This window comes from Manis javanica, chromosome 17, assembly GCF_040802235.1.
Source record: "Manis javanica isolate MJ-LG chromosome 17, MJ_LKY, whole genome shotgun sequence".
NCBI lineage: Eukaryota > Metazoa > Chordata > Mammalia > Pholidota > Manidae > Manis > Manis javanica.
Genome location: NC_133172.1, coordinates 46,298,429 through 46,323,161, shown reverse-complemented (window position 1 = coordinate 46,323,161; position 24,733 = coordinate 46,298,429). Strand labels below are relative to the sequence as shown.

At 46.5% G+C, this 24,733-nt stretch overlaps 1 long non-coding RNA gene across 2 annotated transcripts in view; it reads left to right on the top strand.

Annotated features, from left to right (window-relative positions):
- LOC118973706 (uncharacterized) overlaps nt 1–24,733 on the top strand; it is a 517,996-nt gene that overhangs the window by 223,572 nt on the left and 269,691 nt on the right. For both annotated transcript variants that reach the window (XR_012126596.1, XR_005063193.2), the window contains one exon: nt 6,731–6,813. This is a non-coding gene — a long non-coding RNA (uncharacterized lncRNA). The remainder of the gene's footprint in view (nt 1–6,730; nt 6,814–24,733) is intronic.

Here is a 24,733-nt window from a genome sequence, read left to right as displayed (position 1 = left end):
TATTTCCCTCTTTAGTTCTGTTAGTATTTGCTTCACATATGCTGGTGCTCCTGTATTGGGTGCATATATATTTAGAATGGTTATATCCTCTTGTTGGACTAAGCCCTTTATCATTATGTAGTGGCCTTCTTTATCTCTTGTTACTTTCTTTGTTTTGAAGTCTATTTTGTCTGATATTAGTACTGCAACCCCTGCTTTCTTCTCACTGTTGTTTGCCTGAAATATGTTTTTCCATCCCTTGACTTTTAGTCTATGCTTATCCTTGGGTTTAAGGTGAGTTTCTTGTAAGCAGCATATAGATGGGTCTTGCTTTTTTATCCATTCTATTACTCTATGTCTTTTGATTGGTGCATTAAGTCCATTTACATTTAGGGTGACTATTGAAAGATATGTACTTATTGCCATTGCAGGCTTTAGATTTGTGGTTACCAAAGGTTCAAGGTTAGCTTCTTTAGTATCTTACTGCCTAACTTAGCTCGCTTATTGAGCTGTTATATACACTGTCTGGAGAGTCTTTTCTTCTCTCCCTTCTTATTCCTCCTCCTCCATTCTTCATATGTTGTGTGTTTTGTTCTGTGCTCTTTTTAGGGGTGCTCCCATCTAGAGCAGTCCCTGTAGGATGCCCTGTAGAGGTGGTTTGTGGGAAGCAAATTCCCTCAGCTTTTGCTTGTCTGGGAATTGTTTGATCCCACCATCATATTTAAATGATAGTCGTGCTGGATACAGTATCCTTGGTTCAAGGCCCTTCTGTTTCATTGCATTAAGTATATCATGCCATTCTCTTCTGGCCTGTAGGGTTTCTGTTGAGAAGTCTGATGTTAGCCTGATTGGTTTTCCTTTATAGGTGACCTTTTTCTCTCTAGCTGCCTTTAAAACTCTTTCCTTGTCCTTGATCCTTGCCATTTTAATTATTATGTGTCTTGGTGTTGTCCTCCTTGGATCCTTTCTGTTGGGGGTTCTGTATAATTCCATGGTCTGTTCGATTATTTCCTCCCCCAGTTTGGGGAAGTTTTCAGCAATTATTTCTTCAAAGACACTTTCTATCCCTTTTCCTCTTTCTTCCTCTTCTGGTATCCCTATAATACGAATGTTTTTCCTTTTGTATTGGTCACATATTTCTCTTAGTGTTGTTTCATTCCTGGAGATCCTTTTATCTCTCTCTATGTCAGCTTCTATACGTTCCTGTTCTCTGGCTTCTATTCCTTCAATGGCCTCTTGCATCTTATCCATTCTGCTTATAAATCCTTCCAGGGATTGTTTCACTTCTGTGATCTCTTTCCTGACATCTGTGATCTCCTTCCGGACTTCATCCCACTGCTCTTGCATTTTTCTCTGCATCTCATCCCACTGCTCTTGCATTTTTCTCTGCATCTCATCCCATTGCTCTTGCATTTTTTTCTGCATCTCTGTCAGCATGTTCATGATTTTTATTTTGAATTCTTTTTCAGGAAGACTAGTTAGGTCTGTCTCCTTCTCAGGTGTTGTCTCTGTGATCTTTGTCTGCCTGTAGTTTTGCCTTTTCATGGTGATAGAGGTAGTCTGCAGAGCTGGTACAAGTGACCGCTGGAAGAGCTTCCCTTCTTGTTGGTTTGTAGCCTTTTCCTGGGAGAATAGCGACCTCTAGTGGCTTGTGCTGGGCAGCTGTGCGCAGACAGGGCTTCTGCTTCCTGCCCAGTTGCTTTGGGGTTTATCTCCACTGTTGCTGTGGGCTTGGCCTGGCTGGGGCTGTTCCTCCAAAATGGTGGAGCCCCGTTGGAGGGGGAGCAGCCAGGAGACTATTTATCTCCGTAAGGGGCCTCTGTGCTCCCTGCTGCCCAGGGGGTTAGAGTGCCCAGAGATCCCCAGATTCCCTGCTTCTGGTCTAAGTGACCTGTCCTGCCCCTTTAAGATTTCCAAAAAGCACTCTCCAAACCAAAACAACAACAGCAACAATGAGATAGGGAACAGAAAGGAAAAAAAAAAGAAAAAACACGCGATTTTTTTTTTTTTCCTCAGGTGCCGGTCCCAGGCACCCGCGCACTGGTCCTGCTGCCCTGTCTCCCTAGCACCAGGGTCCCTGTCCTTTCAAGGCTTCCAAAAAGCACCCACCCACCGGTCCCGCAGGGAAGGAACGCTCAATATTCTTGGTCCTCAGGCACTGGTCCCACGCACCCGCTCACCAGTCCCGCCGCCCTGCCTCCCTAGCACCGGGGTCCCTGTCCCTTCAAGGCTTCCAAAAAGCACTTGGCAAAAAGAGAGAAAAAAAAGGGGAAAAACGCGCGATTTCTTCCGTCCTCAGGTGCTGGTCTCAGGCACCCACCCACCGGTCCCACAGGGAAAAATGCGGGATATTCTTTGTCCTCAGGTGCCGGTCCCAGGCACCCGCTCACCAGTCCCGCCGCCCTGCCTCCCTTCCAAAAAGCACTCGCAGAAAAGAGAAAAAAAAAAGGGGAAAAACGCGCGATTTCCTCTGTCCTCAAGTGCCGGTCTCAGGCACCCGCCCACCGGTCCCGCAGGGAAAAACGGGGGATATTCTTTGTCCTCAGGCGCCGGTCCCAGCCACCCGCTCACCAGTCCCGCCACCGTGCCTCCCTAGCACTGGGGTCCCCGTCCCTTCAAGGCTTCCAAAAAGCGCTTGCCAAAAAGAGAAAAAAAAAAAAGGGGAAAAACGCGCGACCTCCTCCGTCCTCAGGCACCGGTCTCAGGCACCCGCCCCCAGGTCTCGCAGGGAGAAACGCGGGATATTCTTTGTCCTCCGGCGCCGTTCCCAGGCACCTCCTCACCGGTCCCGCCACCCTGCCTCCCCAGCAACGGGGGCCCGTCCCTCTAAGGCTTCCAAAAAGCGCTCGCCAAAAAAAAAAAACTGCTCCGGTTTCTCTCCACCCGCCGGGAGCCGGGGGGAGGGGCGCTCGGGTCCCGCCGGGCTGGGGCTTGTATCTTACCCCCTTCACAAGGCGCTGGGTTCTTGCAGGTGTGGATGTGGTCTGGATGTTGTCCTGTGTCCTGTGGTCTCTATTTTAGGAAGATTTTTCTTTGTTATATTTTCATAGCTCTATGTGTTTTTGGGAGGAGATTTCCACTGCTCTACTCACGCCGCCATCTTGGCTCCCTCCAGTTTTGTATCTTTTTTTCAGCCTCCTAGACTGTAAACTCTAGGGTGATAGAGCCTACATCTTCTTGGGGATTTGGAGGGAGAGAAGTACTGCATCCTCCTTCCCACTCAGAGTTAGACTATTAACAAATATATACATGAACTGATTGGGGGTATCTTTACCTAGTTTAATAATGGCTCCACAATATTCAATAACCATCAAACCTAGAGACTCTAGTAATCTTTTTAGGAACTTGTGGCTCAGATCCGGGGCCAAGTGCTATCTTCTGCTTGCTACCCTAAACTTCAGGAGCTGTAAACTTGAACAAACCATAAGAAAAGACAGCAGAACTTGTAAAGTAGACTCCAAATGCCCAACCCTGTGAAATAGGACTGCAGGCCTGCTTGCATCAACCATACAGGTCAACAGGGAGGGTAGAGAAGAAAGGAGGGGTCAGTAATGGTGGGCTTGTCCCCTGGGAAGGGTCCTTGCATGCTGGGTTCACAATAGAGAGGCAGGAAGGAGAAGGAGAATGTATGGTCTCAGAGCCTAGATGGCAAAGAGGAATGAAAGAAGGGGCCTGCACATGGTGTGTGGGGGGTCATGGGGAAGATAGTGTAGCACAGAGAAGATAAGTAGTGACTCTGTGGCATCTTACTACACTGATGGGCAGTGACTGCAGTGGGGTATGGGGGGGACACGATAACATGGGTGAATGTAGTAACCACATTGTCTTTTTTATGTGAAACCTTCATAAGAGTGTATATCAATAATACCTTAATAAAAAATAATACTATATAAGTAGAATCATACACTGCATAACTTCTGGGGTTAATATTTTTACTCTACATTATCCTCTGAAGATACAGACAGGTTGTTGTGTGTATCAGAGGTTCATTCCTTTTCACTTGTCACTAGTATTCCAGTTTGTTTAGCCGCTCACCCATGGAAGGACATCTGGATTGTTTCCAGTTTGGGGCTGTTGTGAATAAACATTACTTTTTATATACTTAAAAAAAAAAAGAAGGGGCCTGTCTTTGGGACTGTAACCCTGTCCACTGGGAAAATGTAGATCACAGAACCTGAACTGACTGGTTGGATTAGACATCTTTCCTTTCATAGGAAAGGGGAGAGGTGAGACAGTGGAGAGAGGACCGAGTTCTAAGGCATTTCCCTACATGGGAAAAGTGGGTGGAAGTGTGGCCCTTTATGAGATGTAGTGGAAACATGGGGAAAGAATGCACATGGCTTTCCATTGAGGCCTCTTGATCTCCACGTCCCCAGGTATCAGTAAGAGTTTGGCCCAAAGTAAGTATCAGTTAGTGCTTACTGACAGAATAGGCAAATGAACAACTAAATGGATAAGGAGTGGCAGTCGCTGACAGATGTGTGGTTATGCCCCTTTCCCCATTTCTCAGTTACTAATTAATGTCCTTGGGCCTGTGTAATATTATAAATGTAACTCATTCTCAACTGTGCAGGCCTGTCACTGAAAGCCCCCTCAAAATCTCTTGCAGACTTCCCTTTACCCTCATCCATAATGAAAATATGTTGTTACCTAAAATGAGCTTCTGCTGGGTGGGCAATGGGTTGTGGCCTGAGGGGGCACTGGGCGCCTGCCCCTGCTGCTGTCCCGGGCTGTCAGGATTCCTTGTCACTGTGATGGAGTGAGCTTTATTTGGGGCCAGCAGGTCTTGTCACTGTAAAGAAGGTAAATACAGGGAGTAGGTGGAAACCAGTGGCAGGTAGGAGCTGTGGCCTGGCCCTCTGTGCTTTCCCTATTTGTGGCAGGGAAACAGGATGGATCCCTGAGTAAGGACTGGGAAGACACTCAAGCAGATGAAGATGCAGGACTCATTCTAGTCTCAGCAAATAACTTTGAAAGGCTGGATGGGAAAATAGAGGCCAGCATCCCATTGTAGGAGTTGACCTACCAAAGTAAGAATTAGGAGGTAGCTTTTGGAAGGCAGGGTTTATTTTTGGAGTCCATAGTAGGCAGCCAGCTCCTATGTTGGTTGCTCTGAGTTGGTGAAGGGTTTGAAGGGTGTGCTGTTTCCCCACATTGAGGGAGACAGACAAACTCTTTACTATGCTAGGGTAGATAACATGATGTGCTTCTCAAGTCCCCCTTCAGTGGGCACTTACTGTTTCAGTTGCTGCAGGACTGTTGGCAGACAACCTTGATATCTGTCAACCTCTTTAATTCATAAAAAGTCACTGACCTAAGACCATGTCCCTTTTTGGCGTGGCCAGTTTAATATTGCATAGTTGACATGGGAGTATAAAGTACTTGTGCTCACCTTGGAACAGTGCTGAAGGGTCAGTTTGACTACAGAGCTTCCCATGAGGTCAGCCAAATGTGCCATTGGGTTTTCAGCACAACTGAATGTGTCCCTATGCTCCCTACCACTGTTCCCTTTCCCTCCCCAGGTTTTCCTCTGAAGGGTGCTCTAAATATACATCTGGCACACTCAACATCTCAGTGTTTCCTTCCTGGGCAATGTGGCCTGTCACTCTCCCCTTCGGATTGTGCATTCTAATCTGGTTTGGGAAGTACCAGGGGTGGATTTAGGTTGAGCATGAAGGGGCAGGTCTGGGAGGGTAGGAGAAGAAGGCCCAGGTTACACAAGGTTAGATCTGAACTAGGAGCTCCCCAACAGAATTTGTTCAAGGCCTGGTTGATGGTGTTGTGACATCCTATTCTGGTGATGTTCCAAAGGGATGCTATAGTATAGAAAAGGATGATGGGAGTTACCCACAAGCCGAATGCTGATGCTATCTGGACAAAGGGATCTGTTAGACCCTGGGCCCATTCTCAGGAACATTCTATATTCTATCTCAGACAGTCAAATGGCCCATAAGTCAACAGATTTCTAGAGTACTTCTTTAATGAAGTTTGGGAAATTGCACAACTGATCCTGAAACTTGCAAATATAATTGTCATGATGATACCCATTGGTGTGGCCTACAATGTTCATATGTGGGTTTGAGTCAGTTCTCACCTGGAGAGGAGGCAGCCAACTGGAGGGAACATTGTGAGACCTTGAAGTCCTTTGCCAGGTTCTGTTGTGTTTAAATTCCTTCCCCCTGAGCCCATGAGTCTATGTAATGGGGAGTAAAACCCATATTTCTCAGATTTGTCATGGAAACTAAAAATACTTCCCTTTGTCCTGCCTCCATCCCACACAGGCTCTGGGAAGGTACACTCCTCATATATTAATTTCTTATGAATAAGTAATTCTTTGAGCACTTCCTATATGCCAAGTACCATGCTGAGAACTGGAAAAAAAGAAAGCAGAATAATATGGGCCTACCCTTGAAGAGCTCAGCTTCCTGCAGGAGGCAGACACAAAAGTGGCTTATGATCAGCGAACTGAAGAATGCCATGGATGGCTCAGGCCCACAGCTACCCCTTCCCCACAAGGGCCCTGTAAGGTCTGTGCAAGGCACACGTACAAGGGAAGGAAGCAAAAGCTGCAGGGTAACACTGTTTTGTTGACTGGGCAGAGAAGACCCAGGAAGTCAGGCTGAGCCCTGTTGAGCGCCCTATTTCCTAACATCTTAAGGAGTCACATGAAAGCAAGTTCTGGAGCCTACCTTGTCCCAGCGTCTCCCATATCCAAAGCCAAGTCTCAGATTTCCTCCTCTCTGGCCACCAGGTATACATGGAGAAATGCGAACTGTTTCGTGCTGCTGGAAGTTGAAGACAGCAGAGCATCAGGAGATGAGACGGAACCCTCAGGTAGGTCCCAGGTCACTGGGGACCACAACGCTGCCTGTAGAGTTTCTCATTTGTCGTGAGGACAAGTGGTTTGAACTTGCATGTTCATCAGAATCACCTGGGGAGCTTTAAAAGTGGTGGCTTCGTGGTGCAATGCCTGGACAGTGGTTCTCAGTGGGGGACGGGACAGTGAGATCTGGTTGGCTGGGCCACAGAAGTCAGGGCTGGCAAGTGCATTGGAGTCAGGTAGACTAAGGTTTCCAGTGATGGCGATTGCTCGAGGCCACCTGGGAACACAAACTTTACACAAGAGCTACCTCTGAGTCCTTGCATCTGCCTTGGCTCCAAGGGTTTTAGGACCCACTAGGAAAACATTCAAATGTTCAGACATATCTAGGAATGAGGTACTGCTTCCTCTCGAGATCACGGGTCCCATTCTGGGGTTTCATTCTGACTTTTAGGAAGTCGTTCCCATCCATACCTTCCATGCATTTGTTCCCTTTCTGTCCCGCAGGATTGGTGGAGTGAGCCAGAATCTGTAATGCTTGAGGTCTGTCTTAACTGAAATTAGTAATCAATAAAGTTCTACAATCGATAGACACAGGGCAAAATAAATAGTCACATGAAGGTGACCAACCCTAATTTAATGAGCGTGATTCATCACTTCAAGCAAAGTATTGTTGGCCCCAGATATTGGAATGAGACCCCCTGGCAATGGCCAGGGCTGTCTGGGGAGGGGGAGAGTGGGAATATACATGGGACCTCAGGCACATCATTTCTCTGGATGCCCCTGCACACAAAAAAATGGGCCTTTCAGCGGTAAAGCTGTCACTTAGCAACACTTACAGGTTATGCTTGGATGGAAAAGTGATTTGCATAAATACATTTGATGGCCAAAAACACGAGCGCTGATAATCCAGTGAAGAAAGTATTAGGAAACTCATTAAGAAGTATGTGTTTGGCCCTGCACTGGCCTAAGCATCACCATTAGCGTCCACACCTACGCAAAATGCAGAGACAGTTGTACAATGAATTTTGAAAATCAAGTCCCTCAAGCTTTCCAGTTCCCATGCCAACTGTGTACATTTGATGTCACCTAGATCTGGAATATATGAAAAATACTTCTTGTTCTAGTGCTTCTGGAGCTTCCTGAAACATGGGGCTGACACCTTGTACTTTATGTGTAAAAAATAAGGCTCTTTTGTTTCATCCACTTTTGTGGGACATTTTGTTACTTGCAGCTGAAAGCTGCTGAGCTCTTCTGCCAGGCAGTGCTTGCCTTCCATGGCATCTCCATCACGGGCAGTCTTTCCTCTGGTGCTTGTTCCAGATCTCAGCCCGGAATCCCCCTTAACCTTGTGTGGGTTGTCCTCATGTCCATTCTCCCAGGCCGCCTCCCTGCTCCTTTCTTACCCCAGACCTACCAAGTGGACTTGCACACTTGCGTCCTTGGCCCCTCTGCTCTCGTAATATGACCCTCCACTGGAACCTTTCTTGAAAGTCTTTAGCAGGGGCCAAGTAGGCAAACCTAATGGATCCATTTCAGTCCCCTGACCTGGGTTTCTTCGCTTCCCTACTTCTCCCCTTAGCTTTTCCTTCTGCTGTGTTTACAGCCCATTGGGCTGTAACTGCATCTGCGCTCTTATCTTTCCCCTTCCTTCACTTGCTTAAAAGCCCAGTTTCCCCGGAACATCTTTGGTCCTCTTCTCTTTCTCTGCATCGCTTCCTTGATTGATCTTATCTCTGGGTTTCAAGAAAGACCTCCATGTGGCTGGACCCTCCATTCCCACACTAAGCCCTCACCTTTAGAACTGGGGTCTTGGCTCACAACCCAGTGGACACCCCAGCCTGCATGCCCAGCACCCACAATACAGTATGTCTGAAACCAAACTCTGCATTCTCTCAGGATGCTTTTTTTTTTTTTCTTTCAGGGCCTGGTAATGTGGCTCTAGCCTGGCTTCTGGGGCCAAGTTGATGGCATGTGTCTCAGTTTTACTACCAGATTCCCTTACCAAGCCAGGACCCTGTTACCAGACCCTACAATATCAGAGTAAGACAGAAGTCAGGCTGCCTGGATGCAGGGCCCTGGGTACAGACGTAATGCTTTCTCTGGGGTCTGACTGAGCCGGTGGTGACTGTCGGCCCTGGAGTGAAGTGGACGGTCTTGAGTGGAGGTGATGGTCTCGTGTCTCCCACTGGGGGTGAGGAGATATAAAGAGTTTAGGAAACAAGCAAGCCCTGAGTCCTGACTTATGTGTGATGTATTTCACTTCTCTGACGTTCTCACTGAAGTGCAGAATCTGTGTGAGGCGGGGGTGTTTTCTTTGCTTCCCTGCTTGCTCCCCAGCATCCAGAACAGTGCCTGGTGAGAGCATAATAAATATTTGTTGAATGAATACATTAAATTGGTTCAGCGCTTTCTCAGCACTTTGAAATCTAGAAGTAAGTTGCAGGAACTTGAGGCTCTTGGATGGCTAATTTCTGTTTAGGTGAGCTTTTCTATTTCACCCCTTTGGCCCTGGCACACCACTGAGGGGAGGACCAGGGATGGAGGGGACGTGCATGGCTTCTTCAAGGAGGAAGTCCCTGGATAGCCTCTGACCAAATAATATTAGAAAACTCTTAAAATGTTCATGTCAAGTGTGAATATTATTCAGCCATTATTGGGAGCTTTTAAAATCTGAGCTTTTTTTTTTATTTTTGGTATCAAGCAAAGACAAGAAAACCTTACAACCCGTAGAGGACAAAACCAGGGACTGGCACAGGTATGAGAGTTGCTTGGCACCTTGAAATCACTCCTGACACATCTTCCCTTGTCAAAATTGCCTTTGTGTCTGGTTTGCAGAAGATGGTTTCTGAGGGAAAAGTGTGAGTCTGGTGGCACTTGAGATACTAGACATTGCCGGGCGTTGGTGACAGTGACCACGGCTGAGGACCAGGCTGGCAACTGTAAAGGCTTTAGCTGGCCTTCTGAGAAGTCCACACACAGCGCAGTGCCATCGCAGATGGCAGCAAGCCCCCGTGGGCTTGGGCACCCTCAGAAGCTTTCAGTGCTATCCTGTCCTCCCCTCTCGGTCCCACACCCTCCACGGAGTCGGCTTGCTTCGGTGCTTTACTGTGTTCCCTGAAGGTTTTCCTTTACCTCATGACTGGCTGAGCCTGCCTGGATCCCCACCAAGGCACAGTGTTGATAGGGGTTTCTGTGTCATGCTAAGCCCGCCATGATGGGTGACTCACAGGATGCTTCTAGTCTTCATTCTGATCCCTCTTCATGGGGCAACTGATAAAACTGTTAGGCAGCAGCATTTGTGGGAATGTCTCTTCTCTCGACTGGTCAGGTGCTCTTCTTCCACTGGTCCAGTTCTTCTCATTCCCGGGTTCTCTTCTTTCCCATGCCTCACGTTGGAACATCTGGTCCTGGGGAGTTGCCAGACTGTCTGCAGTTTTACAAAGACAAAAGCTTCTCTTTACCGCCGCTAACTGGGTTCAAGGCTATTGGCAGACCACCCCAGCTGCAGTGTGTGCCTGTTTACATTTGCCTTTTCAACGAGTAAGAGGAATTGTCTCACCACAGCCTTGCCAGCTTTGAGTATTATTATTGTTTTATTAGTCTTTGCCAAAGTAAAAGACAACCATTATCAGTTCAGAGTAATTTTTTTAATTTTCGAAAAGATTGAGCAGTTTTTCTTATGTGGATTGATCATTTGCATTTCTCTGGGGATTTATGTTTAACCTCTATGAATTAATGTTGTGGGTTTTCCCTGGATGAATTCATAAATCAAAACAGCCAACAGTGAGACCACATCACTATATTTGTGCTGCATTGCAATGGCATAGCATTCTCTTCATGTTCGCCTTGCACAGAATTCAGCCTGCACTCCAAACTCGGCAGGGTGTGCAGACGGAATGCCTACCTTTATTTCATTCGTACATCTATATGTATGTATACACATATGTATGTGTGTATATATTCAATATATATCCATATGCAATTTAAAGTGTGTCTTAGATTTTAATGGGGAAGATTGGAGCTTTAGTAAATGTATACTAAAGTTGAGCCAATATGAGAGCCTGTGAATCAATAAAATATTTTTTTATAAACTCTTGAAAATTAGCCTCTGGATTTAGCATCACAGAAAATGGACTGGTCTTAATGGTAGCCCCTGTGTGCTTCTAATGATATGTTGGAAAACCCTTCTGGTCTCTGGGCCCTTAGCCAGCTATTTCCCTGTCGGGTGGGAGGGTGGGAGAGGCCAGCGTTATGTGTGTTTAAGTGATGTTTTCTTGCGCGGTTCTTCAAAATCCATAATGCTATATGTAGTTCAAAGTAGTAAAGCACTTTGAATTGGTGGTTTTTTTCAGCTAAAAAATGAACATGTGATGAGCACACTTTTCTTGCACGGAGGGACTGTTCTGGCCAGAGCAGGGGACCTCAGGAAGTGGCTGGTCTTCCAGACACAGGTTCTCTGGGAAGTGCTATCTGGGCTTCCTAGGAAGCCAACAGGAGCTGTGGATTTATAAGGTGTTTCTCAAGCTGCAGAGCTGGGAGCCTGGGCTGGAGGGAAATGCAAATCTATTTTATGGTAAAGATGACTTAATCAATATAACACGTTTATTAAAGGGCTTGCAAGGTTGATGCTCAACATTGCATTGTGCCATCGTTCACCTCCCTCCCGCCCACCCTCCCTTCTGCCCTCTTCCCTCCTCCTCCCCCTCCCCTCACTTGTTCTTTTCTTTCCTGTTCCCTTATTTGTTTCAGGAAGCACAGGTGGTGGCTGCTGCAGACCTCTCCTCTGGCTTTTCACCCACAACACGGGCCTGCATTACATATTCCACCCGGATCCCAGTTACCGGTTTAGCCTCTCCCTCCAGCTTGGACACTTGATTTGCACTCTCTGCTCTCTCCTTACTAGCTCTTTGGCCCTGTCCCCAGCTGCTCCAAGAGCAGGCCACCTGCTACTCCACCCTAGGGTTCTGGCATCAGCCTCCTGCCAGGGCCTTCTGCCTCAAGCTGCCCTTCTGGGGTCAGACACCCATCGGTCTCCTCTCTGGCCAGCAGGCCTTGCCTTTGCCCTCCTGTGTCCTGGCTTGGCCCACTTCCAGGTCCAGCTTAGTCACTGGTCTGGACGCTTAAACTCCTGGCTTCTGTTCTGCGGGACCCAGTCCAGGTCAGCTGCTCCCTTGGCTTTCCCTACAAGTCCAGGACATTTGTGACCATCTATATTTAGAAGAAAGAAGGTGATATCCAGTTAGGGAACATCCCTTCAACACACCTTCCTGGATATTTTCTATATACTGTTGCTGGGCTCGGGGCCCGGGTGTCTCCCTGGTCAGACTGCTTGTAGCTGGGGCTCAGGTCCAGGGCCTGGACTTTAAAAGGGGAAGCCAGGATGTATGCTGAGAAGGTGGCCAAGTCCTTAAAGACCCTTCACTCGTAAGCAGGGGCGTGAGCTCTGAGAGTAGGGCTTGCTGTCACCCATGGCTGTGTTCCCAGGTTCCAGGGCAGCCTGTTGAATTGCACCCATAACTGGTCAGTAAGTGAATGAACTGTGTCATGAGCATAACAGTTGAAAAACAGGTATTGTCTAGCCAGTGGAAAAGAAGACAGAGGGAATCTAATGGGGAACATATCAAAGTGTTTCATGTAATTTCAAAGGCCTGGCCTGGATTAAAGGGTAGCAGTTACAGAGATGTAGATTTCAATTCCATATCAGGAAAATATAGTTGTTTAAGAAAGAAATGGGCTAAATCTTGGGAAGATGAACTCTTTGATGTTACAGATATTCATGGGGAAGACATCACATGACCTCCTAATCGGGATGCTGTGGAAAGTAATTCTTAAATGGCCTCACTGACACAATAATGGTTAATGGGATGCCTATTGTATGCAAGGGATTAGATCAGCTCTGTGAATGGAGAGACTGTGAAGCCCTCTGTCCTCAAGAAGGTAACAAATTCTTTAATTTGGTGGCCACTGTTAAACAGAAAAAGCATATATGATTCCTATTGTGTAGATGGGGAAACTGAGGCCTGCAGTGTGAAGAGCCTTTCTCTCGCAGCCTCTGGGACTGAGTGCCTGTGGTGGCCAGACCTGTGTGGGGCACTTACTGCATCTCCTTATTTCGTCTTTCCATCAGCCCTGGGGTGAAGGTACAAGTATCAGGGCTCTGATCTGGCACCAAACCCCACTCAGACTCCTGGTCTAGTGCTCTTCCCATTATAACAATTCACAAAGACAAATTCCAGACACGTGGTCGTGAAGTGCCAGAGACAGAAGCTCAGGGCTGGGAGTAAGCAAGGGATTAGAAACAGGCGGAGGCTGATGGGGAAAGAATCTCACGTTCTCTGAGCCTGCTGTGGGCAGGCAGAGCTTCAGCTACAACATCTGACTGTATAGGGGCGAGGGCATGAGAGTTAGAGGTGTTTACGGCCATTTTACAGATGGGGAGTCTGTGGCTCAGAGAGGCGAAAAGGACTTGGTTGGCATCACAAAAGTGGTAATAACCAGGGCTGGGACACTTCCTTACTACCTTCATCGCCACCACTGTTAGTCCTGTTGTCTCTGCCAGTACTGGTACTGCTGCTATTACTACCATTAGGGCTAGTGGTTCTTCTTACTTATGTGACTGCTAGTTTTGCTACCAGTGCTACCGGTCCATCCTCCTCCTGTGATCACTAGTATGTTGACCACTGTTTGCTCCTCCTCCCCCAGCTCCTCATGATAAAGCCCTGAGTTTCTGAGTGCCCTGCTGTGTGGGCCCTGGACCAAGCTCTTCCAAACCCTATTTCACTTCCACAGTTCAGTGAGATGTGCAACACAGTCTTCTTCATCCAGAAGCTGGTGGTTTGCCCCACATCGTGGTGTAAATACAGGCCCTGATCTATGGGTGATGGTGGGAACTGGTGAACTAGGAACTGGTGTCCATGGACCATGAAGCATATTCACGTGTTTATCTTAAGTTTGGGATCACAAAGACGTCCAGCTTTTTTTATTGGATTTCTTCAGCTAGATGGGTCTCTACGGAATTTTAGGTAAGTTCTTCCCGAAAAGAAGAAACACTGCTGGTCTCCGGAAGAAGAGCGGTACAGATTTTTGCCTGCTCCTTCCTAGGAGGTCTGACGTCGGATACTTGGCATCATCGTCCCCTTGATGCTCACGCCGGCAGGTTGGTCCTACCACCCTCGCTTTGCAGATGCAGAGGCTGAGGATCGGCGAAGGGAAGGCGCTTGGCCGCGGCTGCGTCCCCGGCGGGGTGGCCCGCGTTGGAGCAGGTCCTTCCGGATCTCCGTCTCTGGCCCCTCCCACTCCAGCACGGGCCTCTGCAGCAGAATTAAAATGTAAATCAAAACATAATTGGCTTTGTGTGCACAGTTTAGATAAGATTTACTTTTGAAGAATGACTTTGTGTTCTAACCCAGCAGGCCGAGCTCCATGCGGCCCACACACACTTAATAACGGCCGGGGAGCGGGGCCATAAATATTGCAAACGATGCAGCTTGAACGAAACGCCCTATGAACCGTAATAACACCCCCCATGATTAATTCCAGAACGCGGTCTGTTCATATTAGACCTGCAGTGGCTTCCCTGATGAGATCAATACAGCGTGGCGGAGTGATCCTAATAGAAGTGTTATTATCTTTTAATCTTGGGGAAAATGCCAGCTTCTCGAATCCGTCACCAGGCCGCCTGCGTTATTTTCTTGGTGCAACCTTGAAGGCAGTTGTTTTCCCTGAAATGAAGATACATTAGAGTCTATTCAAGGATTTATCAATAATAGGAGCCGGTCCTTCTTTGCCGTCCCACCGCTAAACGGCACATTTGTATGCAGCGAGTCAGAACTGGTCACCGTGACCTTTGCTGTCAGCTGCTATTTTCCCAGCAGACAAACGCCTCTAGAGAGTGAGTGGTAAAGACAGATACTCAACGGGAGGGAGACAGAGACACACGAGAGGGAGAGAAATAACACCTCCAACAAATAACCTAGGGAGGGCTTTAGGAAGCCAGGCGTGTCCTCTGTTTGGGACTCTGGTGGCAGAAATGGCCTTCAGGGTCCTGAGCAGGCAGCTGTCGCTTTTTCCACTGCTTTGGCAGGTCTCTGGGGCCTGCAGTGCGGTGCAGCTGGCTGTGAGCCTCGGTGCAAAATGAAATGTCACTGCCCTGTAGTGGGTGTCCAGGCAGGCAGGCAGGCAGGAAGACAAGTATCTCTTAGGCTGGTGCCTCCAGAGATGCTGAACTGTGCGGCCCACAGGAGGCGGCTGGGGTTTGAGTCATCCTGCTGACTTCCCTGGAGCTAAGGCGGCCACACCTGTTGGAGGTGAAAACGAACCAACTCATCACCGACCGTGCTGGGAATCCTGTAAATGTCCTGAGCTCTGCTGGCGGCGCCACACAGGGTACTGTGGGTATGTGTGAGACCTATATGCCTTTTGCCCAGTTTCATCAGCTAGAGCTGTCATGTGGCCAAAAAGTCCAGTGCTGGGAAGTATTGTACACCAGTGTGCCACAGAAGGAGGGGACATGGAACTTCTGGGCAACTAGCTTATCACAGCTGCAGCACCTTCATGCATAAAATAGGGGTGCAGATCACCCCTTACTGGGTTGCAGCAGGGGCTATAGGGAAATGAAAGGTATGAGAGCTTCTGCCGAATAGTTGATGCCAAATTAATGTTGATCCTACCCTCTTGGTTTTGCCAGTCCCCTCTTGTGGATTGGAGCCTTAAACCCAAGCCTGAGTCTTTCCTCTGACTCCATGGAGCTAGATTCTTGGTGACTGGGCTCTCCCCTTAGAGGGATAGAGACAAGGCACCATCCCCATCCTGATCTGGCATTAAAGATGGCCCTGCTTTGCTTACCCAGCTCCTTGGAGGTTGTTGGTGAGACTTGCCACATGCCACTGGCCTTTTCCTCCCACCCCTGCCTCCTTCCCTTTATTTCCCCCATTACTCTGAAGGGGGGGCCTATGATCTGAGGCCAACAGGCCATACATGGCTCCTGAGATTCTGCTTTGCCACACCTGCTGTGTTCCAGGAGTCCCATTGAGCAGCCTAGTGGCCCATGTTCCTAAATGAAAAGTATGGACAGTGCTGTAGGGGTGTACCTTTAGGCTCTCTCACTTATGACCTTGTGACCCTAGGCAGGTAAGCTTGCTTCTTTGAGCCTCAGCTGGATTCTATAAATCCTGGAAAAGAATGACCATCATATAGACTTTTAGGAGGAGGAAACAAAGACATGGGTGTGTCCTGGTTGTGAAACTGCTGAGCATCAAACCCAGTGCAGAGTAGGCTGGAGGGGGGGTTGTCTCAGAAGGTGGGTGCATATGCAGGTGCCTCTCATTCTGATTCCCTTATCTTCCTCACCTGGGAGGTTAGGGTGCTCTTTGAGGGTGATCACAGCAGCAGAGTTGATAAGGTGCGGCAGGAGACCATATCTAACAGTCCACCATTCCCCAGGGCAGTGCTGAAGGATGTGGGGTCCTAGCACCTTCCTGCCCCTTCCCCTAGAGCTTAGCTCTGTTGTGCACTCCTTTGCCACTAGTCCAGACCCACGGGATGCCATGGCAGCCTTGGGCTGAGGAAATCTCTATTCTTGCCTTAGCACAGAACTAAAGAGAGCTTTTAGTTTCACGGGATGTTACCTGCCCAACCCAACCCCGTGCCCCCTACAGAGCTTTAGCTTCAGGCAGATGGGCTCTAAATAAACTCTTCAGTGGTGGGGTGGGAGGGGGGAATGTAGCTTCTTGCCTTGTGAAAGAGCTCCTTTCTGTTGTACCTGCAGCCATCTGTTCGTCCTTTATTGAGGTACTTTCAGTTTTACAGGGCTTTGAGTTTAGCGTACATGTCAAAGGCAGCCAGAGCTGCACTGACGAGGGAACTGTGGCACATTTCCCATTACTTGTGTTTAAGCACTTGCCTGCCTTGGTGCTGCTTTCACTAGGCCAGTCATGCCCTGCCCATCTGCCTTCTTTCTGCCTTTCTCAAGGTCCTGTGGAAATGTCACACTTCCCAGGAAGCCTCTGGCGGCCCTCGAGTCAGGGGATCTTGTCTTCCTGTGCATTACTGCATTCCCTAGTAAATATGTTAATACACATCTTCTCCCTTTAGCTAACCATAGGAATAATTATCATTATAGCATTAACAACAGCTAACTTTTACTGACTAATCCCTGGGTGCCAGGAAATTTACTGGCATTATTGCAGTTAATCCTCATAATGATGTTTTGGAGGAGAAACCATCATAATCACCATGTTACAGACCATGCGGAGGTTCAGAACTTGTTGAAGGACTCCAGCCAGTGAATAGTGGTTGCAAGATTTACTTTAGACTTTTATGAGCTCTAAGTACCTGTTCTTGACCATTGCAATTTGTCTTCAGTTTGACTATAAAGTTAAGGTAACAGATATTTATAGAACCCTCTACTCAGTAACAGCAGAATACATTCTTCTGAAGTACACACAGATATCCAGAATATACCACACGATTTGGAAGATAAACAATCTTCAATAAGTTAAAAAAGCAGTGAAATTATACAAAGTATGGTCTTTGGCCATAATGGAATGGAATTGGAAATTTATAACAGAAATCAATTTGGGAAAGTCACAAATATGTGGAAATTAAACAGCATGCAACTAAATAACCAGTAGCTCAAAGAAGAAATCCCAAGGGATATTACTTTGAAATAAATGAAAATGAAGATACAACATACTAAAACCTAGGGGATACAGCCAAGTCAGGGCTTAGAGGAAAATTTGTAGCTGTAAATGCCTATTTTTAAAGGGAAGACCTCAAATTAACAATGTAACCTTCCATCTTAAGACACTGAAGAATGAAGAGCAAACTAAACTCATAGCAAGCAGAAAGAAGGGACTTGTAAGGAGTAAAAAGTGGACACTGATTAAACAGAATAGTAAAATAGTAGAGAAAAACCAATGAAACCAAATGTTGGTTCTTCAAAATGATCAACAAAATTGACCAACTACTAAGTAGGCTAACTAAGAAAAAAGAAGATGAAAATAAAAAAATGAATGGCAGGCTATTACTACTAACCTTACAGAAATATAAAAATAAAGTATAAGGGAAGAGTCTGTACAACCGTGTCCTAATAAACTAGGTAACTTAGAGTAAATGGACAAATTCCTATAAAGATACAAACTACTAAAACTGACTCAAGAAGAAATAAAAAGGTTTAAACAGATCTCTACCAAGTAAAGAGATTGAATTAATAATCAAAACTGTCCCACAAAGAGAAGCATAGGATTTTAGATGGAACATCCTTCACTGGTAAATTCTAGCAGACATTTAAAGATGAATTTGTAACAATTATTCACATACTTTTTCAACAATTAGAGGCAGTGGGCACACTTTCTAACTCATTCTATCAGTTGAGTATTACCTGGATACTGAAACCACGCAAGAAAAGAAAACTATAGACCACTATCTTATGATTATAGATGTAAAAATCATCAATAAAATACTATCAAATCAAACCCAACAGTGTATAAAAAGGATTGTACACTATGACTAAGTTGGATTTATCCCAGGAATGCAAGGTTATTTCAACATCTAAAGTCAGTGCATTTAATACACCAAATAATAGAATAAATGACAGAAACCACACAATTATCTCCAAAGATTCAGAGAAAGTGTTTGACAAAATTCAACACCACTTTTTGATAAAAGCACTCAACAAACTAGGAACAGAAGGTAACTTCCTCAACCTGATAAAGGACATCTTTGCAGAACCCACAGTTAAGTTCTTATAGTAAAAGACTGTGTTCCCTAAAAGCAGGAAAAAGACAAGGATGTCTTCTCGTACCGCGTCTATACAACATTGTGCTTAAGAACAGATTTCATTCATCAAAAAAGAATGAAATAGGAATAAATAGAGCAAAAAGTACAAAACTTATACTCTGGAAACAAGAAGACATTGTGGGAACAAATTACAGACCTAAATCAATGGAAATCCTGTGTTCAAAGATCAAAAGACTTAATATTTTTAAGATGGCAATACTACACAAAGTAATCAACAGAGTCAATGCAATTCCTATTAAAATCTCAGCTGACTTCTCTACAGAAAGTGACAAGTTAATCCTAAAATTCATATGGAAATTCAGGGTACCCAGAGTAGCCAAAAGAATTTTGAAAAATAATGAAGTTGGAGGACCTGTACTTCCCAAGTGTAAATCTTACCATAAAGCTGTGGTAATCATGACAGTGTGGAATTGGCATAAGAATGGACATTCAAATCAATGGAAGAGAATTGAAAGTCCAGAATAAACTCTTTCATTTATGGTCACTTGGTTTATAAAAGGATTCCAAGACCATTCAGTGGGATGAAGAATAGTCTTTTCAATAAATGGTTCAGGGAAAACAGGATATCCACATGCAAAAGAATGAAGTTGGACACTCCTCCTTCACACCATATACAAAAATTAACTCAAATAGATTAAGTAAGAACTAAAACTATAAAATTCTTTGAAGAAAATATAGCTGTAAATCTCCATGAGCTTGGTTCAAGCAGTGGATTTTTAGGTATGACACACAAAACACAAGTAACAAAAGAAAAAAATACATGAACTGGATACATCAAAATTAAAAGGGACTTGTCATTAAAATATATAAAGAATGATTACAACTAAGATGCAAAAGGACAAACAGCCCAATTAAAAATGGGCAAAAGATCTGAAAGACATTTAAATATAATAGACAGATATAAATGGTCAGTTAAGTACATAAAAGAATGCCAAATATCCATCAACCAATGAATGGATAAACAAAGTATGGTATGTTCATATAATGGAATATATTCAGTAATACAACATGGAAAAAAGAAGCCAATCACAAAGGACAACATATTACATGACTCCAATTTATGTGAAATGTCCAGAATAAGCAAATCTGTACAGAAGAAAATAGATTAGTGGTTGGAAGAATGGGAGTGGGCTGGGAAAGTAATGGCTGGGGAAGTGATAGCTAAGGGATATGGGGTCTCTTTTTAGGGTAATGAAAACATTCTAAAATTGTGATGGATGTATAATTCTGTGATTATACTAAGACATTAAACTGTACATTTTGAATGGATGAATCATAAGATATGTGAATTATATTTCAAAAAACGTTAATCTGGTATTATTACCCTGCCCTTGTTACAAAGGAGTAAACTAAGGTACGGAGAGCTCAAGAAACATATCCAAGGTCACATAGCACTCGTAAGTAGTGGAGCCAGGATCTATGCAGTATCAGGCAGTCTTACCCCAAGAAGCAGCAGCTGTTGTTGCTATAGATTCATTAAACAAATATTTATTGAGCACCTACTCTTTAAAAGCATGTTCAGACTTCGTCTCTGAGATTTTGATTGAAAAGAACAGGGCTGGCATTTAGCTACTCACTTATATCTGCTTGCTGGGTGATTCTACAGGCCCAGTTAGGGTGGAAGAGCATGGTTATGGCAGGTGTTTAATAAGTATATGTTCGTTAAAGAGCAAACTGTATAGTTGAGGGTTCTTCTAGGAAGCGTGAATCTTAAAACCTATGCCTTGATAGTGAACCATCGTGGCCCGCGAAGCTTGACTCTTTGTTAGAAGGCTGAGGTGAAGTGCGATGGGAGAGAAGGTTTGCTCATAAGCCGTGAGTAGGGAGACCACATTTCTAGGCCCAACCCATTTCATCAATGGTTGCTCGACTTTAGACAGCCACACCTGGACGGAAATGCCATTATTAGTTGGTGCTCAGTGGTGAGAGGTATTGATGAAAGAATTCTAGTGGCAGCTGAATTATTTAGGAGAGTCAACTTTAGCTAAACCCTCAGCATTAATCAGAGATTGGTCACACCCTGGTGTGACATGTACAAAATACTCCTTCATATGCCCTATACCCTGTGATCTTGATTAAAAGAAAACAATCTAAAGTAGGACTTATAGTACCTAATCTGTAATGCTATTAAATTATTACCATAAAATGCACCTCCAAGGCCCCCCAAGGGTTCCTCAGATTCGGTAAGTGGTCTAGATGAATGGAAGCAGTGTGGGGTGGGGTTAGGAATACAGGCTCTGGGGCTGGAAGGGCTGCATCCAGATGTTGTCTTTCTTGAGCGTTTAAGAAGTGGCATAATCATTGGCAATCCTGAGCATCATGAGGGCTTATAAGAATACTTCATCCATTATTTTGAGGATTAAATGAAATGGTGAATGGTAAGCCTCCAAGATTGGTGGACTGGGAACTGCTGCTATGGGGATGATGACAGGTCATTGTCAATGATGGTGGCCAGTGTCCATCTTCAGGAGTACTGGGCAGATGCCCTCTCTAGCTGCTTCCGCACATTTCTTCCCATACAGTAGTATCATTCCCATTTGATAGGGGAGGTGAATGGAGCTCAGAGAGATTGAGTCACCTCTCCAGGGCCCCACAGTGGAGCAGTTGTTGCAGCATGGTGGTGCCTTTCTGCCCTCTTCCCACCCTGCCACTCTCACACCACAGAGGAGTAAGGCATGCTGGTGGGAGCGTAGCTTGGTACTGGTGAGAGACTTAATTAGCCAGCCTTCCATCCCAATTAACTGTTCTCTTTCCCAGGTGCCTCTGTTGCTGGGTGGGACTTTGCTTGTCTGAGGGTGAGCCAGGAGGCATCCCGGCCAAGTTGCTGGGTAATGGAATTCATAATTACTTGTAGCTTACAAGTTGGGGGAATAATTCCTCATTAGCCAACACCATCCATCCTAATGAGAAGGTGAGCTGGAAACATTGCCAGACACATTGTTCCTGCTGCCAACGTGGTCTACAGCATGATGGGCCGGGTTCCTCCTGGTTTACTGTCCGGCTCATGCAGGCCAGGAGGCTTGGGCTCTCCTCTCTGTCCTTGTGAAGCTCCTGCTGCACCTGCTGGTTCGTGTCTCGATTTTTGAAAGAGAAGAGTTTTGACTCCTGGCCCTGCAGGTCAGATTTGGACAGTAGAGATGTACCTTAGAAATACCAAAATCATCATTATTCAGTTTTGCAAATGAATAAACTGCAGCTTCAAGAAACAATTTGTGCAAGATCACATGGTTAGTGAAAGGCAGGGCTTGGGCGTAGTCCATGCTGCTAGGGCGATGACATACACTCGGGGGTTGAGGGGTAACAGGCTTGTTAGACACCCTCCAGCGCCTCTCTCCTCTGGACTAGCTCTCTGCTTTCTCATGGTTTGGAATGGGTTGGACACACAGAAAGAGAAAGCAAGAGAGGAACCCTCTCCCATGTATGTGCACTGTGGACGTGGACTTGAATGCTGATGTGTGGGTAGCCTCCTCAGCAAGGGGGAGGAGAGCCCTCAAGGCAGAGGCAGCAGCTCACTCTCTTCCAGACGCCCAAGCCTGTTTGCCCTGGCGGGTCAGTGATCTGGTGCCCACTCTACACGGTAGTCCTGGGGTGGGACCTCAGAGATGAGTGGCCCAGGCCCTGTTCTGGAAGAACTCAGAGCTCAGGGACACCTAGACTTAGCGAGGAATGAGGGTGATCTGACACCGAGGGTCAAGAGAGAGACTTGACACCAGTTGGCAGGAATGCAGAGAGGAAGGTGATGATGGGACCTGGGAAGCTTCCTGGAGAAGGTGGCCAATTTGAGGGGCCCCATGGGGCTGTAGGCAGACAGGACTGCAATTGATGGCTGCTTATGGGCTTCTGATGTGAGGAGCTACAGAGAGGTACCTAACAAATATATCAGTGAAATGAGTGAGTTGGATAATTAAAGAGAATGGCAAGTGCTTGCATGTGCCTTGGACTTCACTGCTATTATTTCACTTAACCTTCCCACTAACTATGCAGGTGTGGATTCGCAGCTGAGGTATATAGCTGAAGAAAGCAAAGCCAGAGAGGTTAAGAGACTTCCCCGAGGTCACACAGCCAGGAAATGAGAGAACCAGAGTTCAGTCCTTCTATCCAGCTCCAAAGCCTGTGATCTTTTACAGTGACAAGTTGTCTTTCCTCTCTGCCATAACTCAGGAGAGTCAGTTTTCTGTGGTTGTGGTTGTTTGCTGAAAGGAGCAATTCCTTTTCCTCCATCTCCAATTTTCCTCCAGCTAATTGCAAATTAGTGGTAATCGTCAAATGGAAAGAGGGATCTTGCAAACCATCCATTTGTGCTTACCCAGCAAGGCCCTGGGCCAGTGACAGCTCCGTTGCCATGGCAACCCTGCCTCAAGGCCTTCCTGGTATCCTGGGCAGCAGGCCCTGCACTTGGAGGTGGGGCGTGTACCCTCTGGGTCAGCCTATTTATTTGCTCCAGGTCCCCAGCACAGGCCTAGAATTCCAGTGTTTAACAAGGTCACCGCTCACTCTGGTCCCCTCTCTATGTAGGAGTTTAGAATTAATATAAAGAAAGAAAGTAGAAAAAAGTCCTGACAGAGAAATGTAGCCATGTAAACTGCAGACGGAAGAAAGACTGCCTTTCCCCCCATGAGATCATTATCCTGCTCTTTGCAGCTGCTGCCGTTGGAGGACCAGGCTGGCCTGCTCCGAGCCCCTGTGGGGTCAAGAGGTCTTGCCCTCAGCAGCCCCGGCGGCCTGGGGGATGGCAGCCATGTGATGAGGGGATGTGCACTTGCCCCGACCCCAGCCAGGAGGGTGTTCCTAGGAGGGGCCCCAGACCCGGAATTAGGAAGATCTTTACCAGCACCATTTTATTTATTTGTATGCATGTGTCCTCTGTCCATAACAAACATGTACTGGTTACTCACCGCATCCCTTCATGTTGGAGGGTAAGATGAGAAGGATTATTTCTGTCCTGCTGGGTGGAGCAGACAAGCTGGGAGGACGGGAAGCAGCGGTCAGCACCGTTGGGTGCGTTTGCAAACACTGGGATACCAGTCTTGAAATGAATCAGGAAATTTCTGGGCAGATGAGGAAGAAACATACCGTAGGCACAGGAACAGCAGATGCAGAAGCATGGAGGTGAGGCGGGGCTTCACAGGCTTTGGTTCCATGACTCCCCGTGACAAGCGTGGCTAGACACAGGTGGCTGGGTGAGGCCTTGGAGGTAGAGGACAATATATGTTAAATGACTTAAAATCACAGTGGAAATAAATTGAGCACTCAAGAGGTCTCCAGAGATCCTTTGATGGTGTAAATGATGATGGAGGGGGGCTGGTATCAACATCATCTTGTCCCAGTTTGACCAGAAAACCCACCCGGGAGGGTGCAGTCCTGGTCCTTAGGTTGCAGGGAAGACAGGTGGCGCTCTGCCCTGCCTCTTGTGTAGCTTCTGGGGGCCCCTCCCATAACATGGGCGTCAGCTAACAAAGGGAGACATTGAGGGGAATCCATGCGCTGGGCCTCTTCTGCACACTTGTGGGAGTTCCCCTTCAGCTCTGCCAAGGTGATATGACCGGGGGCTGGACCAGGGAGTGAGAGAGGGTGCTGATGAGGCAGCATGAGCAACTAGAGACCCCCAAAGCACAGGCTGTCAGACAGCTGGGCTGAGTCCTCCCGGGGCTTCCAGCCAGACAGGCCGTCCAGTGGCGCAGCCATGTACGCCCACCACCCCCATCCCTGCTGCCTCCCTCCAATGGTCTCCTGCCATCCTCTCCCCACTGTACCCTTCTCAGCTCTGCCTCTTTTTAAAAACTATTATTAGTTGAGGTTAAACTTCATACACAGTGAAACGAAATTCAATGATTGTTGACAAATCACCACGCAGCCAATGCCCCAATAAGATAAAGCACATTTTCATTTTCATCCCTCCAGAAACTTCTGTCCGTCTCTTTCCATTCAGTCTCTGCTATCCATGGGCTAACTCTGTTCCAATGATGTTTGCCTTGTTTGTGAACCTCTTATAAATGGAACCACACAGTTTACCACTGGTCTAAACTGGGGGACATTTCCTTTACCCTAAATCGGGGTAGCTTAAAATAGGTATGGGTTACCCAGGACATGGATCAACTGATCAGAGCATAGATTCTGTACCCCAAAGTATCT